The sequence below is a fragment of the Micrasema longulum genome, unplaced genomic scaffold (assembly GCF_059751315.1).
Source record: "Micrasema longulum isolate JH-2025_06_02 unplaced genomic scaffold, ASM5975131v1 h1tg001445l, whole genome shotgun sequence".
NCBI lineage: Eukaryota > Metazoa > Arthropoda > Insecta > Trichoptera > Brachycentridae > Micrasema > Micrasema longulum.
The window spans coordinates 156,644-177,404 of NW_028278631.1; the positions used below are offsets into that span (position 1 = coordinate 156,644).

The 20,761-nt window shown below is 31.0% G+C and overlaps 1 long non-coding RNA gene across 1 annotated transcript in view; it reads left to right on the forward strand.

Moving 5' to 3' along the window:
- Positions 1–20,071, forward strand: part of LOC148275359 (uncharacterized) — a 131,263-nt gene extending 111,192 nt beyond the window's left edge. Inside the window, exons 2-3 of the long non-coding RNA XR_015824048.1 lie at positions 18,090–18,214; positions 20,024–20,071. This is a non-coding gene — a long non-coding RNA (uncharacterized LOC148275359). The remainder of the gene's footprint in view (positions 1–18,089; positions 18,215–20,023) is intronic.
- Positions 20,072–20,761: the final 690 nt, after the last annotated feature.

Genomic DNA, 20,761 nt, shown 5'->3' on the forward strand with positions numbered 1-20,761 from the left:
TAATATGAATATGTTGACTTTGCCAAAAATCAAACACTGGTCCTCTGACATGGCAGGCAAGCACGCTAACCAGGTATCCGAATGAGGCAAATTTATTTTCATCCGATACTTCGAGTCGAAAGCATTCACCGAGGGTTTTGTTTCTTTTTCGCATACATAACTGTTTTTTTCATTCAGCTCAGACATGAAGAAAATACATCATGTCCCGGAGAGCGCGAGACTGCTGGCAAGCAATAGGGATTTCTGGAGGCGTCAGGTGATGTCCACGTGCTCCATTTAAGAACAGGTGTTGAAAAAAAAGGAGTTATTTCATTTTTATGGAATAATATATTAAAATGCTTCAGTAATAATTGAACGTAGTTATGCAGAAAGCAGTCAATCCACAATTTTGAAAAAATAAATATTGCTGTTATTGGATGCAGTAAGGTAAACTCTATGTTTAGCTAAAAACAACCAGACCGCTTTCATACAAAAAAACTGTATTGACCACCTTCTGAAAATAGTGTTGATCACAAAAACTGCATTTTTCAATTTACAGAAAATACCCACAAAACTAGAAAAATCTAACAGTACATCAAAAATCATTAAAACTGGTTAAATACATACTTTGATTCTTGTTTGAAGTATGAAAAAAAAATTGTATTCATTGCTTATCATTTGTCAAAGTCAAAAACATTCCAACTGCTGTATAGATTTAATCATTCACTCTTTTCACAAAGGTGCTATTTTCTCAGTATCAGTTTACTATGACTGGCTGCTTTCTGCATAACTACGTTTAATAATCTTCATTTCTCTTATTACACGCTACTATTAAATAATTAATCTAAAAATAAACAATGTTTTGAGCACGTCCAAATGTTTTCCAACAGGCTGGATTTCTTCCCTAAGAAGTTATTTAGATCGAAATTTATCGCAATAGAGATGGTATGTTTTCCCTCTTTGTTGCCAAATTAATTAGCTGAAAATTGTTCATGGGTCTACTTCCGAAGGGCGTTAAAAGAGATAACTACTACGAAGTTTTTTTTTCACAATTTTGTATTGCATTCGGTTGAAAGGGTGAAACTGGTGGCGTGGATTTGATTCCCGGCAATTACAAGAAAGAAATCCATTTTTTTTTTCTCAACAAGCATCTGTGTTGTGATGTATACATATATTTTTTTTTTCTGCATCCTATTTTTTCCACCTGCGGCAAGTTTTCAAAATAGAGGTTTAACGGATTATTTAAATAAAAATGTTTTAAACTAGATAAATCCATTCATTTTATTTTATTAACATAAAAGGCAAATCTGCCTTTTACAATAAATTATTATATAAACATATTTTGTTTAATTATTTTAAAAAACAAAACAAATTTCCTTTCACCCAAAATTTATAAACAAAAATTAACCTATAAAATTGTACAACATATTCAATAGCTTCAACTATTTAGAATAAATGTAAAAATTAAATTAAATAATAAAATAAGAAAATCATTAAGCATTGTTTCATGCAGCTGGGCAAATTAAACAAAAAATTGTATACATTATGAAATGTATAAATAAATAAATATAATTACCATTTGCCCTCTTTGAAAAAGTTCAAAAGGTTTGTTCTATAGGAACAATACCCTACACTAAATATATCCGATACGTGGGAATAACTATTGCCGAGTTCGTGAAGTCTGTTTAATACGGCATAACAAGTTCACTCTGACCGTGAATTGTTGCTACAAAACGGTGGCACCTGTCTAGTCATTCTTTCAGGTACCCTGAGTTGATGAGAGATAACAGTTCGGCGCAAACCCATTTTGAATTTAAAATTTTGAATAAATGTAAAAAGTCTTTAATTTTTCTTGTATTGTTAAATTTTAACAAATTTAATTTGTTTAGTAAAATATCGTTTTTTCTAAAATTGACTGATTCTAAATTTAAAATTTATGTACCTTAAGAATTTATTAGTTTGTTTAAGTTTAATAGTCCTAAAAAATTTAATGATCATCGTGTTTATAAATACGAAAAGTGCTAATAAATGTCTCATTTTAAGACTGTAAAGTTATGAATACGGAAACGTATAAACGGGTTGGAAAATGATATTTTGTTATAATGAGGTAGTCATTTGCGAGCTTAGTAAATAAATATTTGTACGTTAATGCTGAGAAACATGTTCATATAAATGAAGCTACATTAGCGTTACATACTCTGTAATGGAGAAAGTACATACTTCAATTAAATTTAAGTGTACCTTAACAAGCTTAGATATTCCAAATTGATACTAGAATAAAAACATTCGTATTTATTATAAAACCACACTATTTTTAAACAAAAGTTATGACTGAAAACAGTATAAAAGTAAATGAAGTATTCTTATCCAGGTATAAATTTAACTTTTCCGAGCCTAAATGTGAAAAAATTCGCCAGTGCAGAAAAATATTTCATAATATTTTGAGTTTTGTGCGAATTTCATATTTTAAAAAAATATTTTTTTACAAGAGGATGCAATGTGGCATCGCGTTTCTCTCTCTGCCATACGTTGAACAACACTGAAAATCTCGATACGTGTTAGCGAGGCGGTACACGGGGAGTTGGGAACGGGAATCCATGTAAAATGTACAGCACAAAATCCAGTTATTTGAGGTTATGGCTGAAATTTTGAGACCAAATAGCAAAAATTACACGTGTGGACAGACCGAATATAAAAAAGATGATTTAACCGCTAAGCACTGAATTGTAATGTTTGCTCTTTCCACGGGGGGAAAACAAAGTAAATGTAAATTATTATTGAAAAAATTGTCCAAAATAATATATTAATAATTTTGAAACGTTCAGTTTTGAGACATTTGTCCCAACTTTATGGGACTAAAAGACCTGTTTTTTTTTATTTAATTTATTTATTTTTATATACAATACAGCACTACTGCCAAATAAAATGAACAAAAATTATATAATGACACTCCCTAAGGAGGGAAATCCAGCCATGTTTACAAACATTTAGACACGCTAAAAATAAACTTATCGTTAAAAAACGCGCATTTTCGTCGTTATGATTTGCCCAAATATTTCAATTTTGGCGACCATCATTAAAGATTTATAAAAAATTCACTTTTAGAAAATTAAAATCAAGTTTTAGTTTGACTCTTGGACCTCTGGACCAGCTACGCGACCAAAACCCGATGGTGACTATTTTTCAAATTAATTTGTTTGACCAAAATAACATTTAAAATAACAAAATATTTAAGGCGTTATATTGGGACAACTGCGATAGTACTTACTTTCCAATAGCAAGAGTATTTGTCTCTTAAATATAGTTTTGCTGGTGTGAAATACATCGATCTCCAAAGTACACATAACAAATAAGCACAATAAATTTTTAAGGTCAATAAAAACAACATTTAACAAATACGAATAAGTCACCGATACACATTATAATACATAGTTAGAAAGATTTGTTTTTTTTTTCAAAGTAGTAGTTTTCAAGTTTTTTGCAAAATAAATTCATGTTTTCCCAAAATAAAGTTTTTTTATGTTATTAATTCTTCTTCTTCTTATTATTCTTCTTTTTCTTCAGCCTTCGGTCCTATATATCCTTCAATTTTTCTCGGTCGGTGGCTACTTGCAGCCAATGTTTACCCCCTACAGCAGCTATTTCGTCGGACCATCTTGTTTGAGGTCTCCCAACGCCTCACTAATTCTCCTATGGTCTTGTTATTAACTGAATCACGTTATTCCAACGTTCAATGCTGATTCAGTTAAATAATGTTTTTTGAAATAGTTGAATAATACTAAATGAAAATTTGAGGCTGAATGTCTCGCTCTTATCTTGTTTCCATAACACAGGTTTAAACTGCGCAAGCAAAGCTGATTTTTAACAATTCTTTATCATCATTTCATGTCCGCTCCCTAGTCCGAACATGTCGTCAGCCTGACATCTAAAGTCCTGTACTTACTTTTTTTCAGGGGAGCGTTAACAGTTTTTACTTCAGTAGCAATTTTTTTCATGCGTTTTTCAAGTACAATTCAACACTGTACGGATATATTCGTTTTACTCACATACAGGTTGTTTGAAGTCCTAAAAGAAAATCTCGTAATACCACTTTTTACCATTTGTTGTCTTACAAGTTTTATAAGTTAGGGTGACAAAATGGTTTCCATAAAGAGCCTTTAGGTCCCTGTTGGCGGCCAGCACCTGTGCATTCTTCCAAATTCACGTCTGCAGTGGATTTCCTAAATGCCGTGAATCTTATGAAGTAGGCAAACGTGGTTCAGGCTCTCACTTGCAGTATATGGCCCAGCCAACCGTATAGCCTCCGCTCGATAACTGTTGTTACCGGAAGTTGCTGCGTCTGTTTTTCATTACCACTGCCACCGTATCAAGATTCTCTTTAGTCAGATATTCTTAAAACAAAGTATTTAGCTATTTTGAGCCCTGTTGAAATGCCACGATTTGTATCCGTAGGAGTAATTAGGTGGTATGAGGCATTACAAAGACGGCATTTGGTTTTTGCGGAGTGAATACACTAACATACTTTTGAGTACGTCGACTGCTATACCTAGCCGCAACCGCGCACTCCTATCTTTTTTTAAAAGCCATTCTTTATATTGAATTTTGTTACATATTATGCTCCCAGTTACTTGAAACTTTCGACCACCCCTTCGATAACTTGATTATGCAGAGTCAGGGTATTTTGGGCATCTAGTCATGAAGTTTTACATAATACATTTACCAGTTCAATTTAATAATATTTTTTTTTTAATCCAAAAAAAGGGCTTGCATAGCTGAACTTATTTTACCATATAACAAGAAAAATATATTTTAAATCTTCATTTAATAATAAAGAAATAACTAACGTACATATACAAACTAAATTTGAAATAAAATTGTCACTAAATAAACACATTGAAATCAATAAAAAAAAATAGAAATTGTACTAAAAAAAAAATACTTTTTTAAAAAAAAGAATTAATTTTTACCGTGCAATTATAACATATTGTTAAATTTACTATTATTGGTTCAACTGACTCTAAATTTTTGATCAGATAATCAAACTTTAACATTCTTAAATAAAATATCAAATGAAAAATTAAATAATTGTTTCAATGTCTAAACACAGTTTCATATAACTTTCTTTCCATGACCTATAACATAAAGTTATTTGAGAAAACAATGCACATGAAAAAAATTTCATCTTGTAATGTAAATTTCTATGATCTTATTGAAATAATGAAAATACTATTTTTAGTTTAATTTCACTTTTATTACAATTTTCCCGGTCGGCTGAGTTTCGTCTTGACCAACATTGTCAGACTGGTGAGAAACTAAACATTTTTTGATTATACAAGTAAAAACGGGGCGAGTCGTAAATGTTTTTTTTATTTTTTATAAATTTATTGCAAAAAATTGGTATACATACTTAATAACAGGGAATCTATATAAAACTAATTATTGTAAAATGAAAACGGATTATTCTCTGCTTATGATAGTCTTCATCTAACATGGCTCAGCTCGTTCTAAAATGGAGATTGTTTTATAATTTCGCGAATAGGCGAGATTATAATTATTACTAAAATTCTGTTTCACCAAAAATGTCAGAGGACCAGTTGCACAAAAAATTGTTGTGCTAAATGCGTAAAACTTAAATAATTATTGCGTTTCTCGTAAAAGCTAACAAAATAGGTCGTAAGTTTTAAGTAATTTTTTCCCATTTTGCGGAAAACACAACTCAACTAAAAAAAAAATATTAAATAACTGAACTTTTTTATGTAACTGGTACTGAAAATAATTAAAATTTTGACTTCTGTTACGTATCATTCAATTAAATATATATTTTTCATTTCTATCCAAAAAACCACGAAATGAACTGACGATTTTTTCATCCAATATTACAACATTATGCATTGTGTAGTTAAATATGAAAACTTGATGGAAAATCATTATTTCTGTCACGTATTTTAGCGGTAAAGGATGTTCCCGCATACAATGCACTTTGTTACTGCAAAATCAGTGCAATATGCTGCAGTTACAGACCATACTGCTAGATGCAGTCGGTGTGAAGTGTACTGTATTTAATCTCATAACTGCACAACCCCCTAATAGGGTCACAATTTTGACAAAATTCAATTAGGATAATGTCGACCATATTTTGACTCTCCGGCTGCGGCTGTGAGAAATTCCACAATTGAGATCAAATAAACAATTATATTGTCTGGCATTTTCGTTCACAGGAAGCTTACAAAAGCGAAGTACATATTGTATCGTGATGAATATAAAATTTTCTTCAACGCTAACTCTTTTCGCGGAAGATAAACATGAATAAACTTTTAATTAATTGAAAGAAATTAATTCTTCCTAAAAGTCCTGCCATTGTTCTAGTTTGATATTAATACATTTACGTCATTATTTGTTTACTTCGATTCTTATTTAAACTGTATTTTATATGGACGGTTATATTGCAATATGCCGCAACCAACCGTCGCAGTGGTTGGCTATTGCTATTGATATCGATATAAGATATTGCTTTTAGCAATAAGTCCGCCAAAGTATGCATTCTTCGTTCTTGAAGTTTTTAAATATAACACATAAATAAATGATAATTTTATTAATATTTAAAGAATAAAATTTGTGATCAAACATTTAACTGAATTTTATGAAATATTTGTATAAAACTACTTGCCAACGTTTCTAAGTTTACAAGTAACAAGACATGCATTTAGTTAAATAAAAAAAGACGAACAAGACCTAAATTATTAATAACTTAATCGGTGCATGTAAGACGGCGTCCGTGGTGTAGTGGTCAAGACGCTTGATTCACGCACGGAAGGTTCCGGGTTCGATTCCCGGTGAGAACACAAAAAAATAAAATGTGATTTTTCTCAAGCTTGGGTTCTCTGTGATGTAATTCACCACTGTAATTAGGCTTCCTGGCCTGTTATGTTGCAAAAAAAAAAAAAAATGTAAATGTAAAAAATGTAATGTAAAAGAATTGCCTACCAAAAGCGTAGCATAGAGGTTTTATATTTTTGTCCAACAACTATGGTGAAAAAGTTTTTTTTTGCACCACAACAGGCTAGAAAACCCAATAACATTACAAAGTACCTTGAGAAAACTTACATTTAATTTTTGTGTCCTCACCGGGAATCAATCTCTTTCATGTGTGAGTCGAGTGTCCGGTGGACCACAAACCTTAATGTAAGTGTCTCAAAGGCTACATGTGTATATTGGGTTTTGCATGTTGGTTTAATTGGTGTTCTGACGAAGAGACGGGAACGTCTCAAAACTTTTAATCATAGAAAAGTCGGTCAGGGGTTAAATACAAATGTTCAATAACATTTTGTCTACGAAAATAGCTTAAGTATGCAGAAGTCCTTAAAAATGTATTCTTCGTGTATTGGTAAAATGTCATAGCCACGAAAATTCTTTGACCTTCAAGCGATGTTATAATATCAGTACAAGGCCACAATATGTCCGATTCCCCTTGAAAACAATATGTACGGATATCAGTAATGGTATAAGCCGTTTTTTTATTAATTACTAGAAGAATGCTAACTAACGTTGTCAAAAATTAAATTAAGGTCATTCGCTTATTAAGATAAAAGTGCAAACGTTTATTGAATAAGTGAAATGCAAGTTCTGACATATTGTACTATAATCGTCAATATGATGATTTTCGTTGAAGAATGTAAGTGCAAAAGTTTTCAAATTTTATCTGAAATTTCCGCAAAACGAAAAATAAAATGACATTTAAAAAAGTACTTGTCAAAGCGTGTGAACTTTTTCATAATTGTTGAATTTAATGTTTTTTCTATGTTACACAATCTATGTTTAAAAGAATTCTAACAATAGTTCGTATTGACGCTAGGTATTCGAAAGGTTGGGTGATTTTGAAGGGCACGTGATGAACAGTTAATTTGAATTTTACTAAGGAGCTGGGACGAATCAGCTTGACTCTTAATAATTTTATATGGAAAAGTGAGGTCTTTTAATGTTCTCCTTTTTTCAAGATTAATAAGTTTATGAAAACGTGCAGATAAGTCATATTTTGGAAATATATGCATGTCTTGGTGTTTTTGTATTATTTTTTAAGTGTCTTTACAAAATATTATTTTGTTTTTTACTTGATGTAGCTCAATGTTACAGCACTGCGCCTAAAAAATATTTTAGCACAGTCTTTTAAAAGTTAAAGACTATTGATCTAAAAGGCTTCATGGAGGCTTTTATTAAATAACTTTTCATCTAGACGTGTTAGTAAAAATTACCTTTTCTAAGTGGCGCTTAAAAAATCTATCGATCATGCTCGTTTTACGGGACTTAAGCCTTTCACTTTTGAAAGCATTCCCCATATAAACAACTGTCGATGGCTCTATTTACCCTCTTGTTCGTAGAGTGCGCAAATCACCCACTTATATCCTTGGATCAACCATTCTTTCTCTCCGCACCCCGCTGACTTTCCTTTATACGCGAGTAGGTTCTCCCTTTGTGAATACATAATCATGTAAAAATACAAGTGCTCCAATACCCAAGGGGTTAACTGAAAAACATAAAAAAATACTGCCCCATTTGGTAAATTGGTAATCGATTCGTAAGCATAGCCGCAGGTGTACGTACCTTCTAGAATAAATAATTCCCGGGGACTACACGATGCAAGTGGGTTCTTCAATCGACCAAACTGTTTGTTGTTCTTTTAAACAAATGTAAAATATCCTTAAAACGTAGTTTTATAGAAGTTTGCTCCTGTTTTTATGACGGAGATTTTAAAATTTTAATTTCAATTACTACAACCATTCTTAATATTAAAATATTATCCAATCAAAGTTGAAACCAATTAAATTTTTTTTTTGAACTGCGAAGTTTGTTTGTATAACATTGTTTTGTAATGACGTATTTTATATAACTGATTTAAAAAGTTAGTAAATGGTTTATAATAAATATGATATTGGCACTAAATTAACTCTCAAACGACTGTGGTAAATAATTCTTTTGTGTACGGTGATATAACATCGTGTTACCACTAACAAAACATAGAGACATTTTTTTTTTTTTTAAAAGTAAGTACTTACTTGAGTTCTTATTATTAACACAAATATTAAAAATTTTCAAACCATTTTCTTCAAGTCGTAAATAACTTGTGCTAGAAAATAGAAATCAAGATGTGGTAGAGTGGAATTTGAACCTCAAACCTTTAGCCCGTGAGTTTACAATACTACCACCGGACCACAACCTGGTTCACATACTGTGAAAATAATTTGTTTTTCATAATTTATGAAATGAACATACATTTAATTAAGCCCTGTAATAGCATAATAATTCAAAGATCATAAATACGCCGGCCATCTTAAATGAGTGTGTGCATCCCCCATCACTTTTATAACCGACTGAACGTTTTCCTCACAAACACCGGCCACAGTACAGAGTATCTATCTTTTTTGTTTTAGGTTCTATCTTCGGGCTCTTTTTTATACATATTTATTGCTATATTGGCGTCACATTTATTTTTCGCGTAGAAAAGATTAATATTTTTTTTATTTCAAATCCAGCATAGTTATACAAACTTTACTTTCTGAATCCAGTATGAAAATGTTTAATTAAACATTGCAAAAAATACAACTTCATCATTAAAAAAAATAAAAGAAATATATCAAGTCTTGTATCGTTCGAGATTAGTGTGACATCACAGCCACACAAGAGTTGATGTGATTTGAATCAACAAAAAAAAAACAATTCGATTTTTTTAAATAGCAAAATCAGTTTTTTTTTCAACGACATGACGTTCAAATGTTTAAAAAAAATTCAATGACAGAAACTTACATTCAATAAAAGTTAAATACATATTTGGGATTAAGTTGAAAGACTGACCAGAGAAGTTTCAATCATACGTACATAATTGATTACGATGCATGTTAATCATTCCTTTACTGTCCCAAAAACATTTGCGCGTTACAGTGCTGTATAGTCATTACACGTGCAAGAAATGATAAATTTTTAATCGAAAAAATGTAATATACACAGGCAACTGCTTAAATTATTTATAGTTAAAGTCAAAAGGGAAAATATTTTTACTCTAATAGATAAAAACATGAAAAAGTCATAAGCTCATGCTCGCAGCGCGGGCGAAACAACCGCCCCTGACAAAAGTTGGGTAACAGGCGCTTGGGAGAAGTACTAGAAACTTTGCTGTTCGCGCGTGTGACGTGTCAAATTGTATCTCTTGCTTCTGAATATAACTGTATTATCGATCTGAGACGTAAAGAGTGTGTGAGACAGTTATATATTAGGATTACTTTTTTGCTACGTACCCAATATGCGATACATTGGTTAACTTTTTATTGTATTGGTGATTTATCTCCGAGTAAAAAGAAATGGTTTTTCTGTTCTCAATAACCATTAATAATTAAATAAAAAAATATTTTAACCCATATGTAAATGTATAACGGAGGAATACCGAAAATTTTAACCCATAATTTATTATATTTTTGGGGATATTCAAGTCATTAGTTGCAATAAGTAATAGCTACACATTACTTTCTTCATGTCTTCATTAACTTCTTGCTATAATTTACATAATAGACAAGAGTAACTGCAATTAAAGTTTTTGTTAGATAATATATTCTGTTAGTTTCGAAACACCGTGTATATTGTAGAAACGACTTTATGAATTAGTTAATTTTTCCTTTAATAAATTTTGAGCAGCGGTGAGCTTCTGATCTTGGCGTATTTGTGAAGTTTCTATTGAGAATTAAGGAAATTAATAATTATTATTTATCTTCAAAGGTATCTCTAACATTGCCTCAAGTCAAATTTCTCACTTAGCTTGTCAAAGGAAAAATAAAAGGAATTAATATTTCAACCATTTTAGGTCATAATTTTGCTATATTTGGTATTATATACTAGACTGTAGCTAGACTAGACTGTAGCTAATTTTTTTCAAATAATAAATACCTAGAATCAATAAACTTTTAAAAGAAAAATAAACGAATTCGTATTTTTTACTCCAGGTAAGATGTTCAATTTGTATTTTTGAGGACAGAATAGTTTTCCAAATAATTTATAAAAATATATGGCTTTTATATTGTAATTGTTTTAATTCGTGGAAAAACCATATTTTCATCAAATATCTATGATGTTTAATTGCTGGAACAAAGAGACCAGATGCAGAAGTTATTTTGAAATTGGGATCAACTGAACAATTAATAAATATTTAAAAAGTGACGTTTAAAATAAGTCCAGAATTGTTGATCTAAATTGATAGACATTTTAACTTTTTAGAATCGAGAATATAAATAGCTAAGCATTAACATAACAAATAATTAGTCAATTGTTGGTTCAAGTATTTTTGTTTCGATAATTCCTTCGATATCTTGTGACTGTCAAATGTTCGAATTGTTCGAATGTAAAAAAGCAGAAACGTATTATTAATGTTTGTGGTCAAACATTTGAAGTAATGTTAGTAAATTTAAGTATATGGCCACTTACCGACTTTTTTAGTCTACCGGTTTCGAGACGTACTTGTCTCTTCGTAAGACATGCAAATACTAAATTACACCTTCACCTTCATTATCACCGTAATAAATAAATAGTATTTCCAAAAATACATAAATCACATGCAGATTTATAAAGATGCGAACACACTATTTTTTAATAAAAAATGTACTAATCGAGTAACCCCACCTCTACCCCCCCCTCGTTACCCCTACCAATTTTTCAATGTAAGATTAAATAAATTTTTTAATTAAACTAGTGCGTGTTTAGTCATGGTGGTGTTTGCATATACTAATATTTACTAACATCAGTTAAACTGAAACGTGTTCAGAGAAAATTATGTACGTTTTGTGATAAACATATGTATTGTTAAAAGTATCAATCCAGGAATTAAATGAAAGGGATACGGACTGACGTTTTCTTTCTTTTGGCACTTATTCCAGGATGGCACTCGATCGTTTTATTAGCACTTCACGTTATTTGATTGATTCGCGCACGTTATATTCGATCAATTTTGAAGAATAAATTTTTGATTTTCGTGTGTTGTTTGTTACGATATGTTACAAAAAGTATTGTTACTTTCTTGAATTGCCACCGGAAGAATGACGTAAGGGACTGTGAAACTTAAGCCGAGGGTTTCCGGATTTCAAAACATAGGACAAATTGACACTTGAATTAAATACAAAGAGATCCAAAACATTATTTGTACATTCTATAACATCAAGTCGCTGTGGTTCGTTTTTGTCCAACAGTCAATTCTCAAAGAAATTTAATCAAGTTTACAAGAGTTCTAAAAAAGTATTTATTTACAAATCTTAATTTTTAATTTTTGACAGGGCACTTTTTTATTTGGTTTTCTGCCCTAAAAAAAATACTCCCGTATTTTTTCAATTTTTATTAAATTATATCTAGGGATCGCAACCAAAGTTAGACTTTTTTTTTTTTTTTTAAAACACTGTATTAATCACTATTTTTATTTATTTGTATAAAACGTTTACATGCAAAATAAATCTTAAGATTACAAATAAGGATACCTTTTTAATGTAAAATCATTTATATTAAGAACGCAATGGTTGATTTTTTTGAATAAGGATATTTTTTCTATACTCTTTTACCAACAAAAGCAAATATTGTTTTTGCTCTTCATCGATTGTCATCAATTTATTATATTTTTCCATTAAAACAACACCGCGCTCGGCAATATCATTCACTACCCACATGAAATGGACCATTTTCTTTGCAGTCTCAAAATTAGAGTCTTCATCTCAAGTTTCAACATCTCAATTCAAAAACTCTGATGAGATACTCAGAATCTGGAAAAATCATAAAGAGTTGCAAGTCACAAAGACTTTTATTCTTTTTTCGGTGATGTGTTCAAATGTTATTTCTTTTTGAGCGATCCTCTACACCTTCAATTCTTAGTGCATCTATCATATTTATCTTGAACTGAAAGTTTGTTGTCAAAAAATGCAAAAGACACCAATTCTTCCGACAAGTACCATCAATGGCCTATTATTTTTTTCATGGTGACTTTGGCCATTGTTTGGTTTATATTTTCAAAGAACGCAAGTTTTTTAAATGATTGTAAGTCGTTTTTCAGCACCAAATATCCGAAAGAGGCTTAAATTAATATTTTTAATTTATTATGACTGTGAAAATACATATTTCATTCACCGCTTTCTCTCCCTTTTTTTATCAGTTTAAACTGATGTTTAAATAGGAAAATTTTCAACAGTAACAATATATAGCTTAAGTTATCCATCTAACATGGTGAAAACCAGCAGGCCTCCTAAATGAAACCCCTTTTTTAGAAACTCTTCCCAAGTATATGATCGTAAGATTCAGCAACTCATGTTACATAATTATACAATTTAAAAGGGAGAATTGATTCAAATTTTGCTACACATTTATAGAAATAAGTGTTTAATTGAGATTTAATAATACTAATGAAATAGAATGCTTACCTTAGTGACAAATTTTTGTTTTTGTATACTTTTAAAGAGACACAATGCGTGTACTGCTCGGTCGCTTGAACGTAACTAAAAATTATATAGTAATCCCGCGATGCAAGTTCTCACTTTGGCCATTTTAGAACTAACCAATGCGCTATCTAGCGAGCGTTTGTTGAACTACGCCCTTTTGTCAAAATTTAAGTGAAAGATACTGGTGATATCAATCGTTTCCGCATATAAACTCAGTTTTGAATATTTTTGGACATTGTACACTTTTTATGCGAAAAGGCGATATAAGAGCTTTAGAACTATGAAGAATTGTGAACAAAAGTGAAAGAAAGAGACAGTCACCCACTGTCTTATCTTAAGCCATTTCAGTTACCTAGGATAATCAGAAATGTGGTCATATTTTTAAATACCTAAAATATACCTTATTAATGTATTCTAAAGTCTTTCAAGTTTATTGAGTAGCACACCGCTTAAATCTGTCATGAAAACATCAGCGTTATCAAGAGTAGGTAGTAATTATGCTTGTAAGTGAGTGAGCATTTATGAGTAAGAATTTTCGCAACCTTCTGAGTGAGTGTAGACTGAAAAATATTTTGTTGCTTAATTCATTAGTATGACCTCTCCAGCATAGATGTTCATCCATTAGTACTCCTAGTTTTTTTAAAATAAATTTCCTATATTGGATATTGGTACCATTGACATTAAAAGGAATTAAGAGAAGATACGTAAGCATTTTTTACTTCCCTCAAACATAATTTGTGTTTAAGATGGGTTTTTAAGTAAACTGTACGTTTTTGACTATATTGTTACACCAAAAGAAATCAAAAACCAGTCCCAGAACAATTAATTTTGCAATGTAGAGCAACATTCAAAATCAATACTTCAATTCAAGAAATCGGGCTTAGAATCTCAGGCGTTATAGGCGAATGCATGAAGATATTACACTGAAATGTTGCACATTGTGCAAAGTGGCCACAGAAACCAGCCAATGACGGATCATACGCTCAATAAATGCCTAGGCTTCCGTGTTTCATTCTTTAAACTGTTATCCATCTCTGTTATATGTTTATATTTATAACTCAAAAGGAGGTGAAATCCAGTTCTTGCTTACGAACATTTAAAAAACACAAATATTTTTTTTTTATTAAAAAAAATGGTTTCCAGAATGTGCTTCAAATTTTGTACTTGAAAATTCCAGAAATAGAAAAATAATGCTATGACCCTAATTAGATTAGATTTCTGAGTAGGACTTAAAATCATAAAGTTTCTAAATTACGAAATATTTTTCGTTAATTAATTCTGTTGATATAAGGTTTTATCGTAATTCCACTTTCAAAAAAACTTTATCGCATATCAAAATATGTTCGGTGGCGCAATTTATTCTTCCTGAGAACAGAGTGGCCAGGAAGTAAGTAGCCGCTAAATGGCTCGGGTCAGTGCGTCAACGGTTTTAATAATTCAACATTCAAAATGGCTAAGCTGGAGATTTGTGGCAGCTTAACGTTGGCCAACTTGTACTGGCTGGTGCAAAAACAATGTCTTCTCTGGGTCTTGATTTGTAAAATTATCTCGTCTAATAAGCAAAAAAAAAGTCTTAAAAACCCCTGATTAGACACGGCTCGTAGTTTCTTATATTATTAATGTTTTTTAAATACGAAATCAAACCGCAATCACTTTTTCTTCTCTTTTTTTAAAAATTAGTGCAATAAGGCCTATAATAACATATGACAAGGGATAAAGCAGTAAAGACCACCCAAATACTGACAACTTCCGAGATAAAAACATTGAAGATGGTAGCAGATTACGTTAAGAACACTTTAATAAGATAGATACCTGAGGCTGAGGATATGGAAAGGTTTTTTTTTCAAATTTTATTTATTAAAAGAATACAACAGCCATTAAAGTTTTTTTAAAAATTTTATTTGTTTATTTATTAATTTACACGCCCTACGGGCTTTTACATATATTTGAAATTCCATTCAAGTGCAGCAGTGAAACATAAGTATGTAAATTTAGTTAAAATTAAAGATAATATAAGAAAAACTAAAAGATACAATAATAAGTAAAAATAAGGAATTGTACCAACATAGGTATAGGGTACTTAGAAAAATATTAAATAAATTTACATATGAAAACATAGACACATACATATACATACATATAAGTATATACATTGTTATAGAGATACATGAGAAAAAAAAAAGTAAATAAAGAACAATATTAAGAAATTTTATACAAATTAATTTGTAACCTTTTGAATACTAAACCTATATTTATATAAAGACATACGAAATATATCACTTATAAATAAACAAACATTATAGGCCAATTACAATTTTCTACACATTACTAAATACAATGTCAAAAAAAGAAAAAAAAGGTGTACCTTTAAAAAACCACTCCGCATCATTCCAGTTATAAAAAAAACATATTACAATAATAATGAAATGATGAAAAAATAAAAGAAAAAGTGTTTTGTTTACTCGGACTTTAAAATCCTTTCGCTGGCGGATCCAACGAAGTAACCCCAGGTTAGCCCTTCCTCCTTTCTTTTTTCAAACAAATGAATTAATTACAATAATTGATAAGTCCAAAAAAAAAATATTAGGTCAGTACAGTTATATTTAATTTAATATTTTTTTTCAATTAGGGTTCTAGCATTTTCTTCAAATTTGTTTGAAGTGAGGAAATATATATCGATTTCAGTAAAAAACGTGTTATAATTATTTAGAATTCTAAGAAAAGATGCATTCTTATTAATTTGTGCTTGAAATGCCAACATGAAATAATTGTTACAGCCAATTTGTATACATGAAGTAAAGAGCAAAGAAAAGACTGTAGGGTCATGTTCAAATAATAAACACTACCAGATAACCTTATATTGCACTACACAATCAGCCTCACAACTCTTCTTTCCTCCCAAAAGATGGAAGAACAGCTAAGAATCCACCTCACGGGAAGAATATAGAATAATATTAGTTTATAGCAAAGAAAAAAAACAATATGCTTTAATAAAGTACTGACCTAATTCATGGTCAAAATACTATTAATTCTAACGAATACATTTGAATTGTGTTTCGCTACATTAACTAACTGTGTATATTTTTACTTGTTAGAAATCACAAAGCTTTCATTAATAAACTTCTACCTTGTTGCTTTTAAACAGGTTTTTCACTTTTGTTGGTTCTTTACCTGACAAGTTTCAAAGTATTATTTATTTAAATATTCATATTTTTTCCATTATAAACTATAATTAATATTAAAAATAATGTGACATCACTAGGGTTACCTTTGCCGAAAACACTTAACAATATCCTTTTTTTAAATAGGTTTACATTTGAGAATAAACAAAGAAGACTAACTTAATAAACAGAGATAATTAACAAAATATTCAGACGGTTTTAAACACAACGTGTTTGTGTTTATAATTAATTTGTGTGCATCTTTACTATTTATGTTACAAAAAGCACAATGAAAGAACAAAAACATAACATAAGCTTTACATTTATGGAGCAGTTGATTCAATATTGGTTTGGGCGAATGAGACAATCCATTTTACTTCTACCTAGTTTCATTTTCAATTTTTTTATAGCCTTTTTGAACATTTTATCGTTACTAATTGTTTTAATAGATAGTGGAAGTAGGTTTTAGATTTTAATTGAATAATACTCAAAATCTCTTTGGCCGGAAGTGGTGTTAGTTTGTATTCGTTAGCAATATACAGTTATATTTTTTTAAATATGTATGTATCTTAGTAAGGGCATAACATTTTGTGTCACCCATTACATTATACAAACACACTACCCTACCAGCAGCAGTAGCGGTGCGCAGTAGTAATGTTACAGTGAGGCGCTACGCTTTCATAGCGTGCCTCGCTGAAGTAAGTAAGCTTTACATATGAAGCAGAATTTTTTAATGACTTTCCCGTCCCAAGGACGGCATCCCTTGTTTTCCGTGATGGAAATAAATTAACGCTTTCAAATCCTCATGACTCCATTCACTTTGAGGCCTTTTTGTCGCCCGCCTAATATCCCGACATAATGTCCATTTGACAGTTACTCCTTGTTTTAATTCCGTGTTACTTGTTAGGTCATTTGTATTCATTTCCTTATCAAAGCTTCCGACAGCTTATTTATAATCATTTGTATAAAATAAAGGTGGACCGGAGTTGAATTATTTGCTTGTTGGAAAGTTTAGTCATAAAATATTTTACCACCATATTTTGAAAGCATTAGTAAAACTAATATATATACCCAAGATATTCAGATGGTAATTTTTGCCCCAAAAACATACGTTACTGGGTTATTACGCCTTGTGTCATAAGAACTCTATGCATATATGTTGGGTTGCGTTGTAACGTTGATCATCAATTTTTGATTACACTACACGCGGAACAATAACCCAAAAAACTCAACGCTCATATAAATAGCTTTAAATGTTGTCAAGTGAGCTATATGGTAGTTAGTTTTTTTTCAAATCACATAGTAGTAATTTTGTTACAAGAGTACTAAAAGTTGGCAACCACAATGTTTTTTTATTCATACATTTAACTTTCAACGATTATTATTTTGTTAGTTTTCATTTATTTTTTTTTCAGTAATTAAACTTAAAATTGGACTGTTGAATATATTGATATGCTTTATTTCATGCATTTGACTAACCATTCGATCATTTTTTTAGAATATCCCACAACTCGCCAGATGTCTGACGATCCCGAGTTTGAGGCACCAATCGGGAACCTTACATATCCTGTTGGAAGGGAAGCCATCTTATCGTGTACAGTCAACAATCTGGGAAAATATGGGGTGAGTTTGGTCAATATTTATTTAATTCACCGATACATTTGTCTCAAATATAAAAACAATAACCCTATTTACTTTTTACAAAGGAAAAACTACCTTCACCATGCGTTTGACTTTGTTATTATTTTTTTTATTTTTTTTGCTTACTTCTTTGTACTTTATGACATAATTATTAATGGACAAATATTACATTGGTACAAAAAATAAAGTTTTTATTTAAGAACTTAAACCCGTTTTACAAAAATAAGCGAAATACACTCAAAACAGGAAAAGATTGATTTGAAATGAATGATTATTTCTTTAAACTTTAAGGTATACATATATTATGCCATTTTTACATTTGAATGTCAATTCATTTACAAGAAAAGGAAGAAAAAAAAGAAGGTGAATAAAAAAAATTGCTACTCTACAATACATGTACATAAATGATACACAATTTATGTGTTAATGATTCGTATTTTTCATTATTGTCGTGCTTTTGCACCTATAGATTACGCTTATAGGGTATAAAACCTTATATACCCGATAAATAACTGAGTTGCAAAGATTAAACCCCCGCTGTGCCAGCAGGTGTCCTGCAAGATATCGAATCCTCCAATAACAAAATAAAGTTGAAATTTCGTACTTATTTATCACAAGACCGTATGAATTTCCAAGACATGGCATGCATCAATCACTCTGACTCCCAAAGACAAGCAATGTCATAAAAGAAAGACGTCACCCCTTTCACTTACTTTCAATTTTAATTAAAATTTTAACTTATTTTTGTATTTTTGTTAATATTTCGATGATCTCATTAAAACATTTTATCACCTTCTTCTTTAGCCCGTAACTGTAAACTTCTAAATGAAGGCCTCCTCCAATCCCATCCTCGCCAAACGGTCTAAAGTTCGACATGATTTGTTTTGGAGGGATTTTGGCATTTAAAAACCACGCCGTTTTGCAGTGTTTTTTGTTATTTCATCTACTCGCATGTCTTAACTTAAGACCACGAATTAAGACCAGTCATCTGCAAATCTGAGGTGACTCAAGTACATGCTATCGATCTTTGCTCCCTTATTCTCAATTAAGGGTTTTAAAAACATCTTTTAAGGCTAGTGCAAATAGCTTTAACGATATTGTGTCCTCTTGTGTAACACTACAATTTCCTTTCTTTATGTGTATCTGTTACTACAGACGCGCTACTAACAACATGCGTTATAAAATTTTGCGTCCTTAACTTTGGATTTTTTCCTTCTCTACTCACAACGAAAACAAATAAAATTTTGCCACAAAGAACTGCATTCCAATTCTATACGATGCATCTGATGCGCGAATAATCGCGGAAGCTTAAGTTCGAATAAGCTTAGCTTTTATTAGGTTTGGCTTAGTTATGCAGTGTTCCAGAAAGATTATCCATATTTGATATCAAAATACCTCCATTTCCGCTTCTCGTACATTCTTGTTCGTGCAAATCTCCATAGTTCTCGCCTTTGTGGTATTAATCTCGACACAGCTACGCCGTAGTACCAACTCAACAATCTGCAATAAATATAACTGGCAACTTTGGTTTCAACAAACTGTTCCCGTACTGCCTCCGTATCCTACGAGCGCGCTTACCGTCGCGGCCGACGACGACGTAGCGCGCTGACAGTCGAGTGATACAAGGGAAATTGAATTCAGCATTTGGCGGAGAAATTTGGTTTAATCAAAATTACAATTTAAGTTATTTACGCGCTCTGAAGGGAGGAGGGTTAAATTAATGGTTACATCCTGCAATCCGATGCACTAAACTAGTATTATTTTGTTAAGTGAGCCATTCTCTTTGTCCAGGCAGACGATGAATACAATTCGGTGTGTAAAATTGAACCAGAACACTGAACGAGTGTTTTCAACTCCACAGCTGGTCAAGGGTAAAAATCCTCAAAATGTGTCAAACTTGGTGCGTCCACCTACCATTTTTCAGTTCTTGGGTTCGATTTCTGGCAGGATGAGCGTGAAATATTTATTTCAACGGTTGTAAATACAATATTAACATATACATTTTTTTATTTATTTCAACAATATGTTTCCACATACAGTCAACAATGGTTCGATTGCATAATAAAGAAAGGTTGAAAGACAGACAAGCCAAGTTTCTAGATAGTAATCAATTAATCAATTAATTATGGTACACTCTTTAATGTGTGTTTGCGTAAATATATATATATATATATAAGAGAGTGCGTTTGTGTGTATTTGTATGAGAGTAAGTAAAAGCGTGTGCATCATTAAAAAGCAAGTGGGAGTGTATCGCAACCCAATAGAATGGGTCTTAATTTATTTTTGAATAAATTAAGGGACATGTTATATATATCAAGAGATTTAAAAAATACACATTATTTGAAAAAAAACATTAAACGAAAGAGTCTTGTGCATGGTTTGTTCTACAAATTGGTAGATGGAAAAATTTGAACTATGCGAACAGGAGAATAGTGATAAGATAACTAGGAAGATATTGTCTTTAGGCAATATGCCCGTCCTTATACGTATATATAGTGTAAAATAAACAATAAATAAATTATTTTGCAT